The sequence below is a fragment of the Erpetoichthys calabaricus genome, chromosome 2, assembly GCF_900747795.2.
Source record: "Erpetoichthys calabaricus chromosome 2, fErpCal1.3, whole genome shotgun sequence".
NCBI classification, from domain to species: domain Eukaryota; kingdom Metazoa; phylum Chordata; class Cladistia; order Polypteriformes; family Polypteridae; genus Erpetoichthys; species Erpetoichthys calabaricus.
Window position 1 is genome coordinate 293,853,940 of NC_041395.2, and position 23,381 is coordinate 293,877,320.

The 23,381-nt window shown below is 40.6% G+C and overlaps 1 protein-coding gene across 1 annotated transcript in view; it reads right to left on the reverse strand.

Moving 5' to 3' along the window:
• vwa2 (von Willebrand factor A domain containing 2) overlaps positions 1-16,976 on the reverse strand; it is a 70,945-nt gene extending 53,969 nt beyond the window's left edge. The window contains exon 1 of the mRNA XM_028795781.2: positions 16,823-16,976. The gene's annotated coding sequence lies outside the window, so the exon portion shown is untranslated. The remainder of the gene's footprint in view (positions 1-16,822) is intronic.
• Between the last annotated feature and the right edge of the window lie 6,405 nt (positions 16,977-23,381).

Below are 23,381 nucleotides of genomic sequence, written 5' to 3' on the forward strand. Positions count from 1 at the left end.
AGGGACGCTATGGCAGATGGGCTGAGAAGCTACCCAGCTTACTTTTCTCTTGCGCTGACTTTCTCTGATCCTGACATAGGGGGATTGAGCAGGGGGGCTGTTCGCACACCCTAGACGATACGGACGCTCGTCTAAAAATGCTGAAAGATTATCTTCACGTTGCTATCTTTTGTGCAGCTGCCTTCCTGAAACGACATGCTGCACGGTGCTTCGCATACTTAAAAGCTCGAAGGGCACATATTGATTTGTGCTTGAAAAACAAACTCTGTCTCTCTCTATCTCTTTGTCTGCTCCTGACAGAGGGGGTGTGAGCTGCCGCCTTCAACAGCTTTGTGCCGCGGTGCTTCGCATACTTAAGCCATACAGCCCTAGTTGATTTGTTTGCTTTTCTCTCTATCTCTGTGACATGTCACTGCTCCTGACACGCACTCCTTTGAAGAGGAAGATATGTTTGCATTCTTTTAATGTGAGACGGAACTGTCATCTCTGTCTTGTCATGGAGCACAGTTTAAACTTTGAAAAAGAGGCAAATGTTTGTTTGCAGTGTTTGAATAACGTTCCTGTCTCTCTACAACCTCTGTGTTTCTGCGCACAATCTGTGACCCAAGCATAAACAAAATAAAAATAACCATATAAACATTATGGTTTCTACTTCGCGGATTTTCTTATTTCGCGGGTGGCTCTGGAACGCAACCCCCGCGATGGAGGAGGGATTACTGTATATGCCCCACAAGTTAGGTGTGAGATGGATGAGAAAAAAGATTTCTGGAGTAAGTTGGATGAAGTGATGGACAGTGTAATTGTAATCAAAGGCACTATATGAGCGCCAACAGACTGACACACCGGAGTCACATTTTATTTTCTTCCCCTGGGGGCCACATCTTCCCCGTGTCCCTCAGGCACAACACAGTCCCCACAAGCACAACACAAAAGCAAACACAAATCTATTCTTCTCTTATCCTCCTGGCAGCCTTGTCTCCCTCCTGCCAACTCTGGCTCTCGGAGTGGTGGTTGCTGGCACATTTTATAGTCCACCCGGAAGTGCTCCAGGTGCTTGATCCCCCCACTTCCAGTTGCACTTCCAGGGTGTGGCTGAAGAACCACCCAGATGGGCTCAGGAACCCCCTGCAGCGCCCCTGGCGGCTACCCCAGATCCAGCAGGGCTGTGGAGAACTCCATTTCCAGGGTGCCCTGTGGGTATCTGAGGCACCACTGTCCACCCAGGGGGGCTGCCACCAAGCGTTCCAGGGGAGATACTGTGCAGACAATGGCTGTTCCCCCGGACTAAGTACCACGAAGGGGCGCCCTGGCCGGGCATGGGCCCCAACCGGTCCACCACAGTACCCAAGGGACAGAAAGTGGTGATTGGAGCAGATTTCAATGGACATGTTGGTGAAGGGAACAGAGGAGACAAGGAGGAGATGGTAGGTATGGTGTCAAGAACAGGAATGAAGAAAGTCACGATGATAGCTGGATTTTGCAAAAAGGGATGGGCATGGCTGTAGTGAATATGTGTTATTAAGGAGAGGTACAACATAGGGTGATGTACAACAGTGGAGGAAGATGCACACAGATAGATTATATCCTATGCAGAAGAGTAAATCAGAAGAAGACTAAACACTGCAAAGTGGTAGCAGGAGAAAGTGTAGTTAGACAGTATAGGATGGTGGTCTGTAAGATGATGTTGGAGATCAAGAAGAGGAGGAGGAGTGAGGGCAGAGCCAAAGATCAAATAATGGAAGTTGAAAAAGGAAGACTGCAAGGCACTGACAGGCCACTGGGTGGCAATGAGTTACCAGACAGCTGGGCAACTAAAGGGAGACAGCAAGAAGGATGCTTGGCGTGACATCTGGACAAAGAAAGGAGGACAAAGGAAACCTGGTGGTGGAATGGGGAAGTACAGGAAAATATACAGAGGAAGAGGAATGGCGAAGAAGAAGTGGGATAGTCAGAGAGATGCAGAAAGTAGACAAGAGTACAAGGAGATAAAGCACAAGCTGAAGAGAGAGGTAACGAAGCCTAAAGAAAAGGCGTATGATGAGTTGTATGAGAGGTTGGACACTAAAGAGGGAGAAAAGGACCTGTACCGCTTGGCTAGACAGAGGGACCGAGCTGGGAAAGATGTGTAGCAGGTTAGGGTCATGAAGGATAAAGATGGAAACGTATTCACAAGTGAGGAGGATGTGTTGAGAAGATGGAAAGAGTACTTCAAGGAGGCTGATGAATGAAGAGAGAGAGAAGGTTGGATGGTGTGGAGATAGTGAATCAGGAAGTGCAACAGATTAGCAAGGAAAGGCCACTGGTCCCAGATGACATACCTGTGGAAGCATAGAGGTGTTTAGGAGAGATGGCAGTGGAGTTTTTTAACCAGATTGTTTATGGAATCTTGGAAAGTGAGAGGATACCTGAGGAGTGGAGAACAAGTGTACTGGTACATACAGTATCTGTAAGTATAAGGGGGATGTGCAGAGCTGTAGTAACTACAGGGGAATAAAACTGATGATCCACAGCATGAAATTATGGGAAAGAGTAGTGGAAGCTAGGTTAAGAAGAGAGGTGATGATTAGTGAGCAGCAGTATAGTTTCATGCCAAGAAAGAGCACAAAAAGATGCAATGTTTGCTCTAAGGGGGTTGATGGAGAAGTACAGAGAAGGCCAGAAGGAGTTGCATTGTGTCTTTGTTGACCTGAGAAAGCATATGACAGGGTGCCTCGAAAGGAGTTGTGCTATGAGGAAGTCGGGAGTGGCAGAGAAGTACATAAGAGTTGTACAAGATATGTACAATGGAAGTGTGACAGTGGTAAGGGTCTGCTGGTAGGAGTGACAGATTGCATTCAACGTGTGGAGATGGGATTACATCAGGGATCAGCTCCTGAGTCCTTTTCTTATTTTCAATGGTGATGAACAGGTTAGACAGATGAGATTAGACAGGAGTCCCCTTGGGAATATGATGTTTGGTGATGGACATTGTGATCTGATACGATAGTAGGGTCCAGGTTGAGGAGACCCTGGAAGGTGGAGATGCTTTAGAGAGGACAGGAATGAAGGTCAGGTAGGAACAAGGCAGAATACATGTGTGTAAATGAGAAGTAGGTCAGTGGAATGGTGAGGATGCAGGAAGTAGAGTTGGTGAAGGTGGATGAGTCTTTAGTACTTGGGATCAACAGTACAGAGTAAAGGGGATTGTGGAAGAAAGGTGGAAAAAGAGAGTGTATGCAGGGTGGAATGGGTGGAGAAGAGTTTCAGGAGTAATTTGTGATAGACGGGTATCAGCAAGAGTGAATGGAAGATCTACAGGATAGTAGTGAGACCAGCTGCTATATGGGTTGGAAGACGGTGGCACTGAACAGAGCTGGAGGTGGCAGAGTTAAATATGCTAAGGTTTGCATTGGATGTGACAAGGATGGACAGGATTAGAAAGGAGTACATTAAAGGGTCGGCTCAGGTTGGACGGTTGGGAGACAAAGTCAGAGAGGTGGACATTGCGTTGGTTTGGACATGTGCATAGGAGAGAAGATGGGTATATTGGGAGAAGGATGTTAAAGATAGAGCTGCCAGGCAAAGAGGAAAAGAGGAAGGCCTAAGAGAAGGTTTTATGGATGTGATGAGAGAGACATGCAGGTAATGGGAGCGGCAGAGCAAGATGCTGAGAAGAGGAAGATATAGAAAAATATGATCCACTGTGGCAAACCCTGACGGGAGCAGCTGAAAGAAGACGAAGAAGTAATTAAAATGCAGTGCCCCAATGTCCTCCTGACAATAATGTAATTCAATGTGATGTCTAGATAAGTTAGTGCAGTAAGTAGTTAACTATGTTTAAAATATGGGACCAACATTACATCTTTAAGAATAACAGAGGCCACCTAAATAAATGCTATTATACTTGAATTGACCCAGGAATGTACAGGATGTCCTGGTGTCCTATTTATGAAATCAAATTTTGTAATGTTCCACAACCGTAAAAAATAAGATATTTATCTTGATTCTGTAATTGTTTAATTGAGCAAATAAAACTGAACTTGAGAGTGAATATTTTATTTGTACATAAACACATAATGTATTTTCATTTTTACACTGCATAACACATATAAGCCAGATCAGAAGCAATTAGAATATATTCAGATTTTGGAAAACTTACATATATGTAATGAGACTATTTTGGGGAGACACATGATCAAGTAGGGAAATGAAGCCAAACTAGCTAAGTGATGAACTCACGTGCACAATAAATCACATCATCAAAGTCTTTATTATAATGTGTGTGGATGTGACAAACATATTACATCTCAAAAGTGTTAATTATGACATACAGACTACTGTATCGATAGAATTTCACAAGGCTAATATGGTGGATCACTTAAAAAAAAACTGCCAAAAACCCCATTATTCTAATATTGCTTTCTTATAGCTTCATTTTAGTGTAACCCTGATATTCTGTGCATGCATATAATTATCATTTTTATAATGGCTCCACAATCCATACTAACCCCTACTTTCTCTGCTCTTCTTTTTCTGGTTTTCTGTGGTGGTTGATCTGCACCACACCACCTGATCAAGGCACCATGCAGTCCCTACCATTGATGGATTGAAGGCCAGAGGTCCACATGACTATCATCATCCTGATGATTTAGATCATTTATGTTAGGTTGAATGCACAGTGGAGAGGCTGGGTGGTTCCGTGGCCTTGGAAATCCTGTAGATTTTTTTTTTTTTTCTGTCCTCCTGGCCATCGGACCTTACTTTGTTCTTTTTTACTTAGTATTGCCTAATCTTATTTTATATTTTACTTTCTTCATCTTGTAAAGCACTTTGAGCTACATCACTTGTATGAAAACATGCTATATAATTAAATGTTGTTATTGTACTGGTGTTCCCTTTTAAGGAGGCCAATGTTGCACAAAGTATTTACACTGCAGACCTTTTTTGTTTTTTGTCAGTTTATATCGGCCAACTGTCACTTCTCAGAGAACTGGCTGGCAGGTCACTAATATCTTCACTCCAACATTCTGATTGTGCTGGAAGCCATTAACCAACCGGTGAGGCGATACATTTGGTTTTCATAATGTATGGGAGTGCATACATAAAACATAACACATTTTTGCCAACCTAAAAGAATTAACAACATAACAAGGCAATTTTCAGCAGTGTCTGACTTTCCTAACATAATGTAAGGAAATTACTGCACTCATATTGCAATAAGGGCACCTAAGTGAGAATGAAGCTGCTTTTGTTAACTGTAAGCCGTGACATTCCATTAACATACAAATCGTCATCTGCGATGTCAATATGAGTTTTGTGTGCACATTTACAAAAGGATTGTGATTTCTAAAGGTAAACTGCATAGGAATGTGCGTACACCAGGTTTTAAAACTACTTTTTTTTGAGTATGCATATTTTTTTTAATATAAAAATAGTAATGTGCAGCACTTTTGACATGCCATGTAGGTGTTATCATTGCATGCAGCACATTTGAACTGCCATCAATCCTGTGCCTCAAGCACAGCATATTGAAACTGCACTGCTGCATCTGTCCCACATCACTGTGCTTCACGGGAGACCCATTCACGATAGTGAATTTAATGATGTTGCTTCATAGCACTCACTTCTTCACATGAAACCAGGATCTGTACATCAAATGAAAAAATCCTTTTGAAATCTGTATATATGTTGTTCAAATCAGCTCAGCAGTAAAATACTATTTAAAAAAAAGAAATGGCAGTAGCTGGCACATAAAAAGTTTTGGATTTTGGATTTTCAAATTAGGGATACTCCACCTGTAATTTGTAATGCAATTACAAGCATAGTACAAAGCAATCCTAAAAAGTGTTAACATATATGTGTGAAATTTTGAAAAATCAAATGGAAAATGGAGCAAGAAAATGACCAGAGGACAAAAAGGACTGAGGGAATTAGCAAAAATACTGTACCACTGTAAGAAAAGGCAAGGATAAAACAAACAGGGGAATATAAACATCAAAACCAGAAGCATAACTCAATATAGCAGTCAAAAGAACAAAAGTCCTCATACTAACATGTTTACTTGCCCCTTAAACTGCACAGTTGTCTCAAAGATAAAATATTTAAATGACAAGAAAAATAAACTAGAAAAAGTTTAAATGGACAAAATGTGATTTAGAGTACACAAAACCTAGATTCATGACAGGTACAGGTATTATGTCGACAATAATAATAATATGCTTATGTTAATTGTGCTTATTTATTAAGAAACCTATGCTGACACTTAATATACAGTAAATTCTTTTTCAGTATTACTTTATTATTTATTCATTATCACTAGGATGGAGGTGTTGTGAACCTTTGAGTAACCTAACATATGGAAATGCATAAGATTAATAGACACTGTCTTTATAAATACAGGTAATTGCATGTGAGGAAAAACTATGAGAATTATGCCAGAATATATACTTATTTATTATAAAGAAAAAAGACATTTTACCATTTAAAGCTATGGCATACTATACAAATATTTCAAATATAAATCTCTCCGAATACAGAGAAAAAGCAGAAAAAGGAAATTAAACAATGGCATCAATTAAAGAAGGAAACTGGCTGAAATGAAAGCCTGCATCAACAGTGGACTGAACACGAAGACTCCTGAAGTATAAGAGTTGCACAAGTTAGTATTGTATGTATAAAAATGCCTAAAGCCAAAAGGAAAGATGGCACATTCATCTTATTTTTAAACAAAACGCTAAAAACTAAAATGTGGACTGGTACACAGTTCAGCACAAACAAACAGATTTCTTTACATGGCTTAAATAGTCTGTTGTCATTTCTTAACTAAGCCTTTCTCACTGTAACAGGTATTATGTCTCTGTGGCCCTGCTGTGAAAAGAATAACTTCAGAAAGTTAATGGAAGAAAGAACATGGTATAATGCTTCACTTTAACTGGAAAACAACAAATTGTATTGTTGTATTTGCTGAAGAAAATGTCAAAAGAACTTCTTATAATGTAATTTTATTGATTATTAACATATTGTTCTTTAGTAGAATTCCCCATAGGGTTTACTTCTGAGAACTTCATTCATAGAACATGTCAGGCTAATGGCTATTTAATAAATCTAACATGAAGAATATCAATGCCTTCTAAAACAGCTGGGATTCACATACTGTATATAATAGCCGCAGGGCTACAAGTGAAAAGAATGCATTTATTTTCTGTCCCTGCCAGAGGTCACTTCATTTAATTTTTAGCAGAGTCTTTACTAAACTACTAAAACCAAGACTTATATGGTCCATGCTATAGTGTGGACACTACCTGTGTAGAATTTTCACATTCTTCCTGTATCTCTGAGGATATTCTGGTTTTCCTCTCTCATCCCAAACACACATGTTAGGTTTACTGCCAGCTCTATAGTGGCCCAATGCAAGTTGGTTTATGTTCACATGACTGTGTCCCAATACAGAAAATAAATAAATGAAAAAATATTGTGTTAACCAACCAGACAAAATGGTGGCACAGACCTTACTTCCCAGATTCAGAGTCGAGGATTCAAATCCCAACCCTGTCACTGTGTTTCTGATGTTTGCATATTTTGGATGTTGGTGAAGTGGTAGCTCTGCTGCCTTGCATTTAGTAAGCCAGCGTTTATGTCCAGGGTCCTCCCTGCATGATGTTTGCATATTCAGCCTGTGTCGGTGTGAGTTTCCTCCCACACTCCAATGATTTGGAGGTTAGGTGGATTGTGAATACTAAAATTGTTCCTAGTGTGTGCATGTGGTGTGTGTGTGTGTGTTTATCCTGTAATGGCACCCTGTTCCTGACTCTCGCTCTGTGCTAACTGATATCATGTAATTACATACTGTGAGAGATGGCCGGCAGCTTATCCTGACCAATACATCCAGGCCGATAGATGGAGTCCTCCCTGTAACATGGAGGTGCCACAGATTCCCGCAGGGCATCATGGACAATGGAGTTCGGCTTCACAACCCTGCTGGATACCGTGGGTGCCACCAGGGGACGCTGCAGGGAGACATAGGGATTTATATGTTCCCTATAGCCCGGAAGTACTCCCAAGTCACAGGACGGAAGAACGGACGTACTTCCGGACTGAAGAAAAATAACAGTTTTCATCTTGACCCGGAAGTGCTATTGGATCATGTGGACTGAAGGACAGGAGCGCTTCTGGGTCAAGGACTATTTAAAGGACTGTGGGAAACCCAGCAAGAGAGCCGGAGTTGGGAGGAAGTTTGACGGAGCTGCTGGGTGGAGAGGAGGATTTATTGTTGTGATTATTGATTATTATTGTGTATTGTGGAGGTGCTTAGTGCACATTATAAAAGAAATTTAAATATTACTGGGACTTTTACCTGGTGTTTGGACGTGTTGTCTGTGGGTTTTATGAGGCAACAGCGACCCCTAGTGTCACAATACACATTCTGTAAATCAATTTTGGAGTCTACAGTGATCCCTCACTATATCGCGCTTCGCCTTTCGCGGCTTCACTCCATCGCGGATTTTATATGTAAGCATATTTAAATATATATCGTGGATTTTTTGCTGGTTCGCGGATTTCTGCGGACAATGGGTCTTTTAATTTCTGGTACATGCTTCCTCAGTTGGTTTGCCAGTTGATTTCATACAAGGGACACTATTGGCAGATGGCTGAGAAGCTAGATTGCTTACTTTTCTCTCACTCTTGCGCTGACTTTCTCTGATCCTGACGTATGGGGATTGAGCAGGGGGGGCTGTTCGCACACCTAGACGATACGGACGCTCGTCTAAAAAATGCTGAAAGATTATCTTCACGTTGCTATCTTTTGTGCAGCTGCTTCCTGAAACGACATGCTGCACAGTGGTTCGCATACTTAAAAGCTCGAAGGGCACGTATTGATTTTTGACTGAAAAACAAACTCTGTCTCTCTCTCTCTCTCCCTGCTCCTGACGGAGGGGGTGTGAGCTGCCGCCTTCAACAGCTTTGTGGTCGTGCTTCGCATACTTAAAAGCCAAACAGCCCTATTGATTTGTTTGCTAGAGATTGTTTTCTCTATCTATGTGAACATTCTGTGATCCTGACACGCACTCCTTTGAAGAGGAAGATATGTTTGCATTCTTTTAATTGTGAGACGGAACTGTCATCTCTGTCTTGTCATGGAGCACAGTTTAAACTTTTGAAAAAGAGACAAATGTTTGTTTGCAGTGTTTGAATAACGTTCCTGTCTCTCTACAACCTCCTGTGTTTCTGCGCAAATCTGTGACCCAAGCATGACAATATAAAAATAACCATATAAACATATGGTTTCTACTTCGCGGATTTTCTTATTTCGCGGGTGGCTCTGGAACGCAACCCCCCGCGAGGAGGAGGGATTACAATATACTTATTTGCCAAGAACCCAAAAGAAGACTGAAGGGGAACATGTTTTCTATACATAACATCAACTTACTCTATCTTTTGCAAAACTGGGCATAGTTGGAACTACAATGTCAATTTTTGTGCCATTTCCCAGAAAAAGCATACATTTGATAAATAAAGAAAGGAACCCCAATGTATCTATATACGCAGGGTTGCCTGTCCCTGTAAATGCAAGATTGAAGGGACACCTTGAACCAATAGGTGGTGAAATGGCTGAAACACTCCAAGAATTCTCTAGGGCATTTCTTATACTAGAAATATTACGATTGCCAAAGAGGGAACTTTAAAAAAAATCTTTTCCCCTCACTAGTATGATAAGCATTAAGCTGAAGTGGAATGCTGGCAAAGGGGCTTTCCTGGTGGGGAGGAAAGAATCCAGTGTGGTGTGGACACCAGAGGGCACACACCCTCCCCAAACACTTGACACAACAGACAGAGGCACAAGTCCCAGCACAGCACAGGCTTTATTAAGAGTGGGAAACACTTTTCCCTTGTTTCCCATCTTATACAGCACAGTACAAAGCACCAAGCACAATAAATAAGCATATAGCACTTCTCTGTTTCTCTCTGTTCTTCCACCTCCATTCCTGGCAAGCTTCATCCACTTCCTCCTGACTCTGGCTCTCTGAATGGAGTGAGGAGGCCCTTTTTTATAGAGTACCCAGATGTGCTTCAGGTGTTCCACAATTTCCTTCCAACCGCACTTCCGGGTGTGGCGGCAGCCCTGAAGAAGAGGGCTCAGCCATTCTCCCATGCACCTCTTGGCAGGGGCCACAGCCCCAGAAAGGTTAACATGCCTCCAAACTCATGGCACTACAGCAAGCCAGGGGGCTGCCCTCTGTCGTCCCAGGGGAGGTATTGCCCCATGCAAGCGCCTTCCCCCACTCCTTCCGTTATGGGGACATACCAGCCAGGTAATTAATCTGGCTGTCCCATTACAGTGGTTACAGAGAAAGTTACATTAGAAAGGAGTATTGTGGTGTTGTTATGTAGGTCAGGAACTCCCCCAAGGTTAGTAAGGGATCCAATTATTCCATAAAAAAGATTCAGAAATATCTAGATTGCTTTTTTCTATTAGCATTTTGTATTTTTGTTACTACTTCCGTATTACATTCCCCTGATGGTTAGTTTTTATTACTAAACCACCTTTTTCATTTACCATGTTCAGGGGCTGTTCACAAATGCCTCTACAGGCCACACCCTTTATTACCATGGATTTTTTTCCATAATAATGCTCATCTACAAGCCCTTGAATATATATTTGATTTTATCTTTTACCAGTCACCAGATCTCCAGGAAGACATTTCAAATGAGGAAGTATGTTGAGTTATACAACTTTGTTCTGAATCTTTCCAGCAAGGTACAGGAACAATGGTTTGGGCATGAGGAATCTGCAACTGAACAAAACAGGTAAAGCAATGCAATAGTTGATAAGTAAAAAGTTAGCCATGAACAATCCCACTTAACAACAAAGCTGAGCACTGTTTCTTTATTAATAGATGTAATAGTGGTGGACATGGGTAATCATAGAGGTGAATTCCTATTTTATTTTTAAAATATCAGACAAAGAAAAAAAATACTTTCTAACTGCCCAATAAAGTACTCCTTCAGGAGAACATGGTAGACTAAAAGTGTGTAGAAGCCGACTCCTGCTTTCTTGCAAAAGAGGCCAAGAGTTTTAAATAAGCAACCCATAAACATCATTGTAATGTCCACTTTTGTTGTGAAAAACCTCAGAGCATCTCTTCCACATCATCATGAATAAATAATTAGGGAGCAGCTTGGGCCGGTCTGTCTGTGCGTTTCACATCAAGATTTAAGAGCCACAATGTTACGTAACTAGCTATACTTTAAGGTAACTGCCTTTTTAATATTAGCAAAGAGCAACATATGTTCAACACAAAGATCTGCCTGTTGATTAATTCTTAACCATAGCAATGGGTCACTATATGAAGAGCATTACATAAAACACTAGCAGAAATATCCAGTACTGCACATGGCTGGAATAAATTTAAGGTGTGGTCACATCAGTCAATAAGCAGTATTCTCAGGGAAGAAAATGTTGGTTTCAAACCAAAATCTCACTGACTAAACTGAATGAGGGTAAGTTTGCATACCTGTGCCAAGTCCTTAAAAACATCCGAGGCACCTCTCTAGTAAATGGTAAAAAAAAAAAAAAAAAAACTTTGGAAAAAACATAGCCTGCGGTATCCTCCTATACAAATTGGAAATCTGCACAAAATTTGACAGAGATAGCTTCAACAGTGGGGAATTGCATAGTGGAGACACACACATTCAGCTTTATACAGAAGATCGATTTACTAATTACAACAAAGTAATACAGGTAGTGCCACTGCCTAATAGATTCAGTATCCTGGTTTTAAATTCCTTGCTGTTTCACTGTCTGTGAACAGTCTGCAAGTTCTCACCATGTCAGTGTGAGGTTTCCTAACACATTTGAAACATCTTTGGCAATCCACAATAAAAATGTAAGAGTTGAAATAAGGAGATAACCTTAAAAAACAAAAACAAAGTATATCTATCTCTATATCTATATCTATCTCTATATCTATATATATATATATATATATATATATATATATCTATATCTAATCTATATATATCTATATCTAATCTATATATATCTATATCTATATATATATATATATATATATATCTATATATATATCTATATATATATATATATATATATATATATATATATATATATAAAAAAAACTCAACAACTGACAACTAAAATGTAAAAAGTGTGGTTGACTTCCCACGCTTAATCATCTGTGCATTGTAATTCAGTATACCTTAATCCTTTCCTACCTGAAGTTCTCAAACTAATTGCTTTTGCGGTGACCATGGAGTTTATAAAAGTAAGATATAAGTTCATCTCACTCTGTTTCCAGTCTAAGGAGGCCCAATTGACTTCACTATCTCAGAGAACAACAATATGTCTCACAGTAGTAAGATTCTCTGACAGCAACATAGTCAAATATAAATTAGTTAAGTGTTTTCTCTATGCTTTCCAAATTGTTTGTTTTTTTCTACTATCAGGAAAATAAAGCTGTTGTGAAAAACAAAGTTTCTGTATACAGCTCCACACAGCAGAATAGACCGCTTGATCAGGATAGTAAATATATATATACAGTATATATATATATATACAGTATATATACAGTATATATATATATATATATATATATATATATATATATATATATATATATATATATATATACACATACACTTGTAGGAAGTAACAAGGCTGAAAAGAGCAATCAATCACACACAGAGCTCCAAAAGCAGAGACTGCCTTTAAGAAACTGCACATTAATTCACTGCCACTGGGAAAGTAACAGCTAGTAGCAATTTACAAGTAAATTCTAAATAGCCACAAAAGTGCTGTCGTTGTTTGTTTATTAAACAAACACATGGCTACACCCTGAATACCATGAAATGAAAGCCAAATACAAAATTAGGAGAAAATGTCAATCTGAGTTCAGAGGGACAAAAAAAAAGAAAAGAAAAAAAAAGAAAGTACCTCCTCACTATACAAGAATCAAAAGATGCTGCAAAAATATCTTGGCCTTATTATTACTCTCCACATTTTGCCCGACACTGTGAAGAAACAAAACTTTTCTTATTCATTTGCTTCACCATGACTCCTTCCCAATTAACCTGAAATCTTAATAATAGAAACAATTTTAAAAATATGCAATATTTTTTAAAGTATCTAACAAAGTAATCTGAGATGCTATTCTGCACTTAAAAAAAAAAAAAAAAAACTTTAGGGAGGACTGAGTCCTTCAAGAAAGACAATTTCAAAATGTAATATCTTGTGCCTTTACTACAATAATCTGAATTTCATACAAAGAGTAATGCTGAAATAAAGGTTCCTGAAGGTTTTCCATGAAATCGAGTAATGTAGAACACAGTGCCATGTAACTGCAGTGGCATATTTGTGTGCATGTTTTGTATTTAAAAACATACAATATGTATAAAAAAAAATTATAAAGGGCACTTTTATTACATGAACCTTAGTAGTTGGACAACTTCATTTTAAATTAAGCACATAAAAGAGAGTGAAACCACCCTGTTAACCTGGCCCATCTCCAGGGAGGCAGCCTGCCAACAACTTCAAAACATTAACTGCATAGCTGCAGGAGATTAACATTTTTCACCACTTCTTACAACTGAAGTGCTTCAACACAGGAACACTGCAGTGAAGACCTACACTGTAAAATACAATTTAATGTGGCCATCCATATTTACTCTATATTGGTTCAAGTGACAGGAATCCAAGTCTACATGAATGCTTTGCACAGTTCACAACTGGAATTGCAAAAAGCATTTTCTTCCAGAACTGTTTTAAACTCCCTTAATTTTTTTAAACTCAGTTGCATACACAGTAACTGGCTCCATTTACAGTATGCCGCATAAGTGGAAATTTAATGTACCACACCGTAGCATTTTCTAAGCCCACCTAATCCTGCACAGGGTCGCAGGGTCTTTAGCCAACCCAAACATCCATAGGGTACAAAGGCAGGAACAATCCTTGAACAGGGCAGCAGTCCATCGCAGGGTGAACGCACACACCCCATGCACACAATCGGGGTAGTTTAATAATGCCAGTCCACCTAACCTGCATGTCTTTGGACAGCCAGAGCACCTGGAGACAACCCATGCAGACACAGGGAGAACATCCAAACTCCACGCTGGGAGGATCCAGAACATGAACCTGGTTTCCTTACTGTGTGGCAGCAGCACCATTATGCTGCCCAAATATGTAAAGTACTCTTATGAATTCATCCTAAAATTATCCTACTGTTCTGTACATCACTTACAGTATAATTGCTTTTTAGTATTAAAAAAATGAAAAGATAAAAGTTTATCCATCCATCCATTTTCCAACCCACTGAATCCGAACACAGGGTCATGGGAAAAGTTTATTCTTCTCTTTAATTGATTACTAACTATTAAACAAAAAACTTGATAACTGCGTGATAACTTGGTCTGTTGACTTCCAGGCAAAGGCTGTTGGGTACCAAAACCAATATCAGGATTCACAAACACAAATGGCAAAAGGCTATACATCAGACACATTAAAGACACAGTAAAAACAAATAAATCTTGATTATTTAAAGTTTGCTTTTCAACTCTTCTGTTTTGTGTGTTATATTGTGAACAATAAAACAGACATGATAACTAGACAACAGCATGAGTATCCAACCCCTTTCTGGCTCTTCCACTTTCAATGTAGGGTCATTGGAAGTCAAAGCCTATTCCACCGGCATCGATGATACAAGGCAGAAAGCACAACATCTTTTCATTATGGAGCAGGCTGACCCCGACCAGACCAATTCATAACTGTCAGGTCAGCCTCATTTGCATATTTTTGGAACAAGGGAGGAGAATCTACGAGAGTACAAGGAAGAAGAAGTACTCTTCTCATAGAAAGTGACCCGTCCCAGACCTCAACATTTGCACTGCTAAACACTACAATATTTAGCAAATACAGGATGGTGTACTAAAAAGTAGACCCTCGTTTGGTAAGAACAGTGGCAAACATATTCAGGTGAAGCAAGTGGGAAGTTCCTGTGGATATTTAGTTTAGTTAGTCCTTGTAATCTGTATGTGCATGTGCTGCAACAGCATATTTAGAGTATGGAGCTGTATGTTCACACAGGTTCCTTCAAGATGGTAAGCGAAGGATTTGTGAAACAATATCCAGTGTCCCTGAAAATGCACAATTCAGCAACCTTTCTGTCCAAAGCCAGAGGTTGTTGCTGTCATTTCAGATTATATGAAAAAAAAGCCTCATAATGCAAAATGGTGATTAACACAATAGTTAAGTGTGTCACAAAGTTTATTTGGGGTGTACTCCATGGTTTGCAGGCAGCTTTTTTGTGTGCCACTTGATATAATTGTTCTCATGGGAAAGTGCTATTACTTTTTACACAGTACTGTCAACAACTTTATACTTATCCTCTGAACAGTGCTTATTTTATGTTTTGCAATCAAAATAAAATGCTATCACAAACGCGCAAATGGAAGACTGTTAAAATGCTTAAATTAATGTATTAATTAAATAATTAATATCAATTAATTATTGCTTAAAATTAATTTAAATGTTGTTAAATATGAAAAATATTTATTCACTTATTATTACTAAACATCAGCTATGAAGTGCACAATTATGTTTTACAAAAAATAACCTATAACATACATATTATAAGTGATATATTATACGGTTACTCTTCGTTGATTTTCCGTGATCCCACCAGCGTACACATGGACTACAATATGGATTTGCACTTTATTGATAATTTGTAGATGTAAATTTGCATAAGCGCTTTGCGCCTGTACTCACTCAAAAATGCAATTCACAGATAAATAGAACTGAAAGGAACTCCACCGCACACGCTTAAAGTGTCAGTGCCAAGCGTGGCCTGCAGTAGACTGGTTCTATACGTTTGTACAGAAATCGGGGGTTTAGAGAAAAGAAGCTAACGGAGTTACTTGTTAAAAAGAATAATAAAATAATTCCCAGTTACTTTAAGGCAGTGTGGCCTCATTATGTTAGACTGCCAACTGAATACAACCTTCGGTTGCCAATGCAATACAAGCTTCTGATTCACTGTGTGACCCTGACTATTCGCTTTGGCTGCCTTTGGCTCAATTATAAAAATGAATTTTATTTATACCACTATTTTTACTGTTCTGCTCCAAAAGTAAAAGCGTCTAGATGGTAGCTGCTTTGCGAAACGCCGTTTGTTCTTCTCACCAAGAAAAACCCATTCACGTTCACTGAACGAAGGTCTAAGAGTTCATAGTTGAGTACCGCCGCAGGTAAACGGAAGTTTTACTTTTGCCCCAAAACAACATAAGTAAACGCGGCACCGTAAAACTCTTTCCCCCCAACCCCGGGTGCACCTGTTGTCGTGCTCCTTTCTCACGGGCACAGGCGACGGTCCCCGGTCGAACTGCCAGATCTCGCTCCTTTAAAACTCCTGCTGCACATCCGTCCACGAAACAAGGTGGCGCTTGAATGCTTAAGTTTCGTTGGTGATGCGCCGCTTTGTTTGCGATCTTAAAGAACACACATGCACACACTTTTTCGAGAGTCTGGATGGTTGTTAAAAGTTAATTTCCTTGAGACTTTTAAAAGAGCCGAAAGAGGGAAAACTTCAGTAAGACAATTTATACAACAGAGAAAGAGGGAAGAAAAAAACAACAATAACACACACAGAGAAGGGCTGCAAAACGAGACGAAAAGAGCCACAGCCCACTGAGACGGGTGTCAAAGGGACCCGAATGGGCACGCGCCTCGAAAGACACTCGCCAACCGGCATCAGCATCAAAGCCAACGGTGTAACCCTTTAAATTATTGCGCGTGTGCTGCCACACGGACGAGGAGATGACTTTTCGGGCTCACCTTTTGAAGCTGTCCTCGACAAGTTCGCCTTGAAGACACAAGCACCCCCACTGTCTGGGACAGCTGCGTCGCTACTGCGAGCTTCCAGTGTGCAGATACTGCAAGCCCGATTGCCTCGCTCTCCCGCGCATTTCCGCGTGCCTCCGTGAGCGCGCATTGCGTGTGCGTGAGACTGTGAGTGTGTGCGCTCAGTCAGGAGGCGAATGCGGGTTTATTTTTACGCAGGTTGATTTAGACAAGAAAACAGTAGAAGAAGAAAACAGTAGGAGACCTGCAAGGTGAGACCTTGAAATAACTTATCGGTTTTCATTTTGTATGACGCCATTCAAGCAATCGCGAAACGATTTACGAACAGACACATCTCAAAGCGACTTCATTTAAATAAAGCTGAACTAGTCATTGACCTAAGTTCATAATGTACAAACTGAGCAACTTATTGCTAAAGTAAATATTCTGACATCATTTTTAAAAGGCAATATAAAATTTAAAGACGCAAATCAATGGATAAATAAATACAAAAACAGGAGGATTAAATAACATTGCAGGAAAAAAGGTTAAGATTATTTTCGCGCTGAAAAGAAAAAAGTAAAAGTTGCACGGTTTCAGTTATATAGCCTTAAGTCTATTAAATAACAGCAGTAGTATTAATAGCACTAATAGCAATTGATATACCAATCTGTATTGTTGTTCGCTTATTGATCTGGCAACATTTTACACCGAATGCCCTCCCTGAAGTAACCCTCCCTATTTATCGGGGCTTGGGACCGCCACAAAGAAACACACTGGTTTGTGCATCCCCTCTGACTGGCTGCAATCTTGAAAAGTGAGAGGATGCCCGAGGAGTGGAAAAGAAGTGTACTAGTAATGATTTTTAAGAAAAAAGAAATGTGCAGAACTGTAGCAGATAATGAGGGATAAAGTTGATGAGCCACAGCATGAAGGGTGTTGATTGAGAAGTACCGTGGAACCTCGGTTCACGACCATAATTCGTTCCAAAACTCTGGTCGTGAACCGAAGCAATTTCCTCCCCACAGGATTGTATGTAAATACAATTAATCCGTTCCATACCGTACGAACTGTATGTATATATATATTTTGTTTTTAATTTTTAAGCACAAATATAGTTAATTATACCACAGAATGCACAGCGTAATAGTAAAGTAAATGTAAAAACATTGAAAAACACTGAGAAAACCTTGAACAACAGAGAAAACTAACACTGCAATAGTTCACGCTATAGTGCTAGGAACCGCTCGTTAAAAACACTCTTTTTTAATGAGTTTTAAGCACAGGGGAAAAAATGAACATCTGAAAAATCCGTAATTTAATAAACCACCAAGAAAAGTAACATTGCAACAATGCAGGCTACGAACCGATCACTGTAAACAGAACTGAAAACAAAAACAAGCCTTCTCTACTTTATGCGTCCAGTCCTCCCTCTTTCGCTCGTCCGCTGGCTCTCTCTCTCTTTTGCGAGCATGGAGCGCCTGTGTGTGTGTCTCTCTAGCGCTCCTGTGTGTGTGCGCCTCTCTCTTGCTGGCTCTGCCTGTGTGTGTGCGCCCGGCTCTCACTCTCTCTGCCTGTGTGTCCGTGCGGCTCTCTCTCGTGCCTGTGTGTGTGTCTCTCTCGTGTGTGTCGCGGGCTCTCGCTCTCTCTCTCTTTCTCGCTGCACAGGGAGAGACTGAACATGTACAAACCAAAAGGGAACCTGGCTTGTTGGTATACCGAGTGTGTGGTCGTGAACCGAGGCAAAAGTTTGGCGAACTTTTTGGTTTTAAACCGAGTTGTACGTGTACCGAGACGTTCGTGAACCGAGTTTCCACGAGAAGGCCAGAAGGAGTTGCATATGACAGGGTATCCAGAGAGGAGTTATGGTGCTGTATGAGGAAGTTGGGAGTGGCAGAGAAGTATGTAAGAGTGGTACAGGATATGTATGAGGGAAGTGTGACAGTGGCACTGGTGAGTTCTGGGTAAGAGTTACAGACATGTTTAAGGTGCAGGTGGGATTACATCAGGAATCACCTCCAAGCCCTTCCTTATTTGCAATGGTTGACAGACAAGATTAGACAGAAATCCCCATGGACTATGATGTCTGCAGATGACAGTGTGATCTGTAGTGAAAATAGGGAGCAGGTCAAGGAGTCTCTAGAGAGCTGGAGATATTCTCTAGAGAGGAGAGGAATGAAGGTCAGTAGGAACAAGACAGAATACATGTATGTGAATGAGAGGGAGGTCAGTGGAATGGTGAGGATGCAGGCAGTAGAGTTGGTGAAGATGGATGAGTTTAAATACTTGGGATCAACAGTACAGAGTAATGGGGATTGTGGAAGAGAAGTGAAAAAGACAGTGCAGGCAGGGTGGAATGGGTGGAGAAGAGTGTCAGGAGTGATTTGTGACAGACGAGTATCAGCAAGAGTGAAAGGGAAGGTCTACAGGATGGTAGTGAGACCAGCTGTGTTATATGGGTTGGAGACGGTGGCACTGATCAGAAAGCAGGAGACAGAGCTGGAGGTGGCAGAGTTAAAGATGCTAAGATTTTCACTGGGTATGACGAGGATGGACAGGATTAGAAAGGAGTACATTAGAGGGTCAGCTCAGGTTGGACTGTTGGGACACAAAGTCAGGGAGGCGAGATTGCGTTGGTTTGGACATGTGCAGAGGAGAGATGCTGGGTATATTGGGAGAAGGATGTTAAGGATAGAGCTGCCAGGGAAGAGGAAAAGAGGAAGGCCTAAGAGAAGGTTTATGGATGTGGTGAGAGAGGACATGCAGGTGATGGGTGCAACAGAACAAGATGCAGAGAACAGGAAGAGATGGAAAAAGATGATCCCCTGTGGCGACCCCTAACGGGTGCAGCCGAAAGAAGAAAAAGAAGAAGAAGAAGCAGTAGATGTACTAATACAGGCAGTACATTTTAAAAGAATTAAATAGAAAACAGATTAATTCAGTTCATGATCATTCAGCCAGTTTCTCCCCAACAGTACAGTATGGAGTGCACGGTAGGAGCCAACCTTGGACAGGATGCCAGGCTATCACAGGGCACATTAACAAATGGAAAAATTAGAGCTGCCAACCAGTACAATGTCAGGATGCGTAAGAACATACCATATAGACACTGGCAGAATATGAAGGCTTCACACAGCCAGTGAGCAAGGCAAGTTTGAACACATGCCAACTACGGCCCTACTGTGGCAAAAAGTACAGAAATAAAAGAGTGAATGAAAAAAGTGCTGAGATAAAATAGTGACTCAAAGACAATGAAGGAATGACTGAATTGAAATAGAAATACATTAATGGTGCCCTCAGAAAATGAACTATTGGGGATGTTCACTTTATGTGCCTAATTTAAGTTACTTTAATTTATAATAATGATGTTTTATGGTGTTTGTTAAGCCAGTTAGGAAATAGTCTTGCTGCTAGCATGAACTATTAGATATGTTTGCTAATAGGAGATGAGATACAGTTTTGTGACTGTGCTTAACATGCTTATGTGTTTAGCGTGCCTCAAATATGACTGTATGGCCAAACTTAGAAAAATGAAACAAGATATATAAGCCTTAAACAGAACTTTTCTTTAATATCAACCTTTTCTCTATTTTTTTGTGAATTGTTTTGCTTTGAATTTTACTAAAACTTTTAAAACAAAGATATTTGGTCTGTGGAATTATTTCAACACGTGTCACACTATTGCCTGAACTATCCTACGAAGCAAACTAAAAGCTGGAGAATTTTGCTAATTTTGGATAAAAGCAGTTATAACACAAGTGTTTAACCATATGGGTTCATCCAAAAATGCTTGCCTTTGATAAAAATATAGTTTTTATAGTAACGTATCATTCTTAATAAAAGATTAACTATCTGTCTTTGTGTCGAATGAGCGGTTGCTCACAGAGACCCTGCATTGTGACAGAGCATCAGTTACGGCACTACAGCCATGTGGCGCGATTCCCTGAGGGTGATCCGTCCTGCAGGATCCTCATTGTTGAGGCCTGAGTGGCTGGACCAGACCAAGCGGACGCCCGTGCAACCCCTGGCTGTGGCAGATAGAGGGTCATTTATGGAGGGTGGGAGTGGACCACGTGTCTGCCTGAGGGGTTGCCAACAGGGATCCTGAGCTGTTTCATCGTGTGGTGGGTGCAACAACACCCTGTACCAGTGCATGTGCCCCAACCTGATCTTTGTATCCGTCTGGCTGCTATGTCTCCGCAATTTGAAAAGATGGTACATCATAAACATTTGTAGTAATAAAATGCATTGGATTTGTCATTCCAGTAGATGGCACATCAATACAATAACAATGTGTTCATAAATCCCATACCAAATGGCACATAACAGAGACATATGTATTGCATGGCGCACTGCAAATGTTAACGCTGAGGTCTATGTTGATTACTAAGACTTCAACCCATCTCGGACAGGTAGCACAGCTAGTTACTAATATTGCTAATGGCTATTAGCTTGAAATGACTGCTTTATAATTAGTCACATATGACTGCAAAGATCCAAATAGTACACACCAAATGCCAGTGCCATCTGCAACAGTGAAAAAGACAATCCTGGGATGCTGGCTCTAGAGAGTTTCAAAGAAAAAAGCCATATGTGAAGCTAGCAAATAGAAAGAAAAGGTCAAAATGGACAGAATAACACGGACATTGGACAGAAGAGCACCGGAAAAGTGTCTTATGCACAGCATCCTGGAGTCACCTTTACTCTGTTGCAGATGACACAGATATTATTTAAGGAAGAAGCCAACTGAGGACCTGTAAGGTGTTTGCTTCTCAGACTACAGACTCTGATGTGCTTATCCTTCTATGTAGTTGTGCATTCGGGTCTTCCTCCTCTTTAGATTCAATTTGCTGTCTTCTCTCAAGACAGCAACAGACAACCTTTGGATTAAACCTTCAGTTTCTTGGCAATATGTCACCAATACTAACATTCATTTTGGAGGTAAAAAAAACAATGGGCTTAAATGTTTTTTGAGAAAGTGGTTTTGTTTTGACCATTTTTGAACCCAGAACTGCAATGCAACTAAAGGCAATTTACTTGCTTGATGTAACAGAACAACAGGTTTCAATGGTTTTTCTAATAACCAGTCAGTCAGTCATTTTCCAACCCGCTATATCCTAACACAGGGTCACGGGGGTCTGCTGGAGCCAATCCCAGCTAGCACAAGCCGCAAGGCAGGAACAAACCCCGGGATGGGTGCCAGCCCACAGAAGGGCACACTCACACACACACACACTAGGGACACTTTAGGATCGCCAATGCACCTAACTTCCTGTCTTCACCCCATCACCCCTACTTTGAGCGTCACCTTCATAAGGCGTTGGATTGGTTTAGAAATGTGACACTCAGTAAGCTGTTTAATTGTTTCCACCCAATTTTAAGCAAAATGCACTCATGGTTGTCTCCTGCTCAGAGAGATTATCACAAGTCAAACCGATAAGGGGGTGAAGAAAGAAAAATTACAAAGATGTTGGGTTTAAAAAAAAAAATGTACGAGCCCTTTACTGCACACCAATTGTGCGAGAAGAGTGGTGTCCCACCCAGCATTGCAGACTGGTGAGGCCTACACTGTTATAACTGCCCAGTCAATATTTAAGTGCTTTTTAAAACCACAAATCCTTTGTAAACTCAACCATTTCTTATCTGTTGTGTGCTAATTAAGGATAAAGACGTCTCTATTTAAATATCTTACTGCTTACTATGACAAGTTACAATCCACTCAGGTACTCGTCCTGTTTGACACTCACAGCGTAGACATAATCTGGCAGGTAAACTGGAGTTTCGGCAGGTGAGTCTTGGACACAGAACTGCTAAGAAGCATCCCGAATAATGAAGCCACTCTGGCTTCCTATCACACAAAACAGATGGCAAGTTAGTGGTGGCACAGGGACAGCCTTTTAATTTTTGAAGCAGCTGCAGGGGCAAGAGGATTCCTGTCAGTCCATTGACACTTGCCCTTTAAAAGCCTCCGGGAAAACTAAGTGCACACAGTCTAATTGTACCCTAAGTAAACTCTGTTTGTGCACAGTCTAAAGATCACCTTGGGTATTGTCTCATTCCAACATTCCAACACTCACCCTGCATTTGAAAAGCTTAATTTACATCTGTGATCAATTCTGTAAAATAGGATTTTGCTTTTATTCAGTTAAGTTGAATCAACTCTGAACTAAACGAACCGGTGCCCACAGAGAATCACACTGCTGCTCTAAGCAGCACCCTCTATTCCCTCAGATACTGTATATGGCAACATTAAAGAGTCATGTTGCCAGGGCTGCTTCCTCACAAGTCCTCAGACTTGGGCTCCATGCCAATTTACTGGCTGGTACTACACTGGCCACTTTCCAAAATATACTCTGTTTGGATTATTTGACCCAGCCTGTAATTTCTGAAGGCATGTAAGTGAATGTGCAGAAAGGTTAATGACCATAACTGCTCAGAATGACCCTGTTGACCTGATGATGGACACACAATCCTTTTTCCTCGCTGTTTCCTTTTTTATATAGTAAGAGGTTCCAAATATTGTTTTCTGGAGTCCAGTTTGACATGAGCAGGC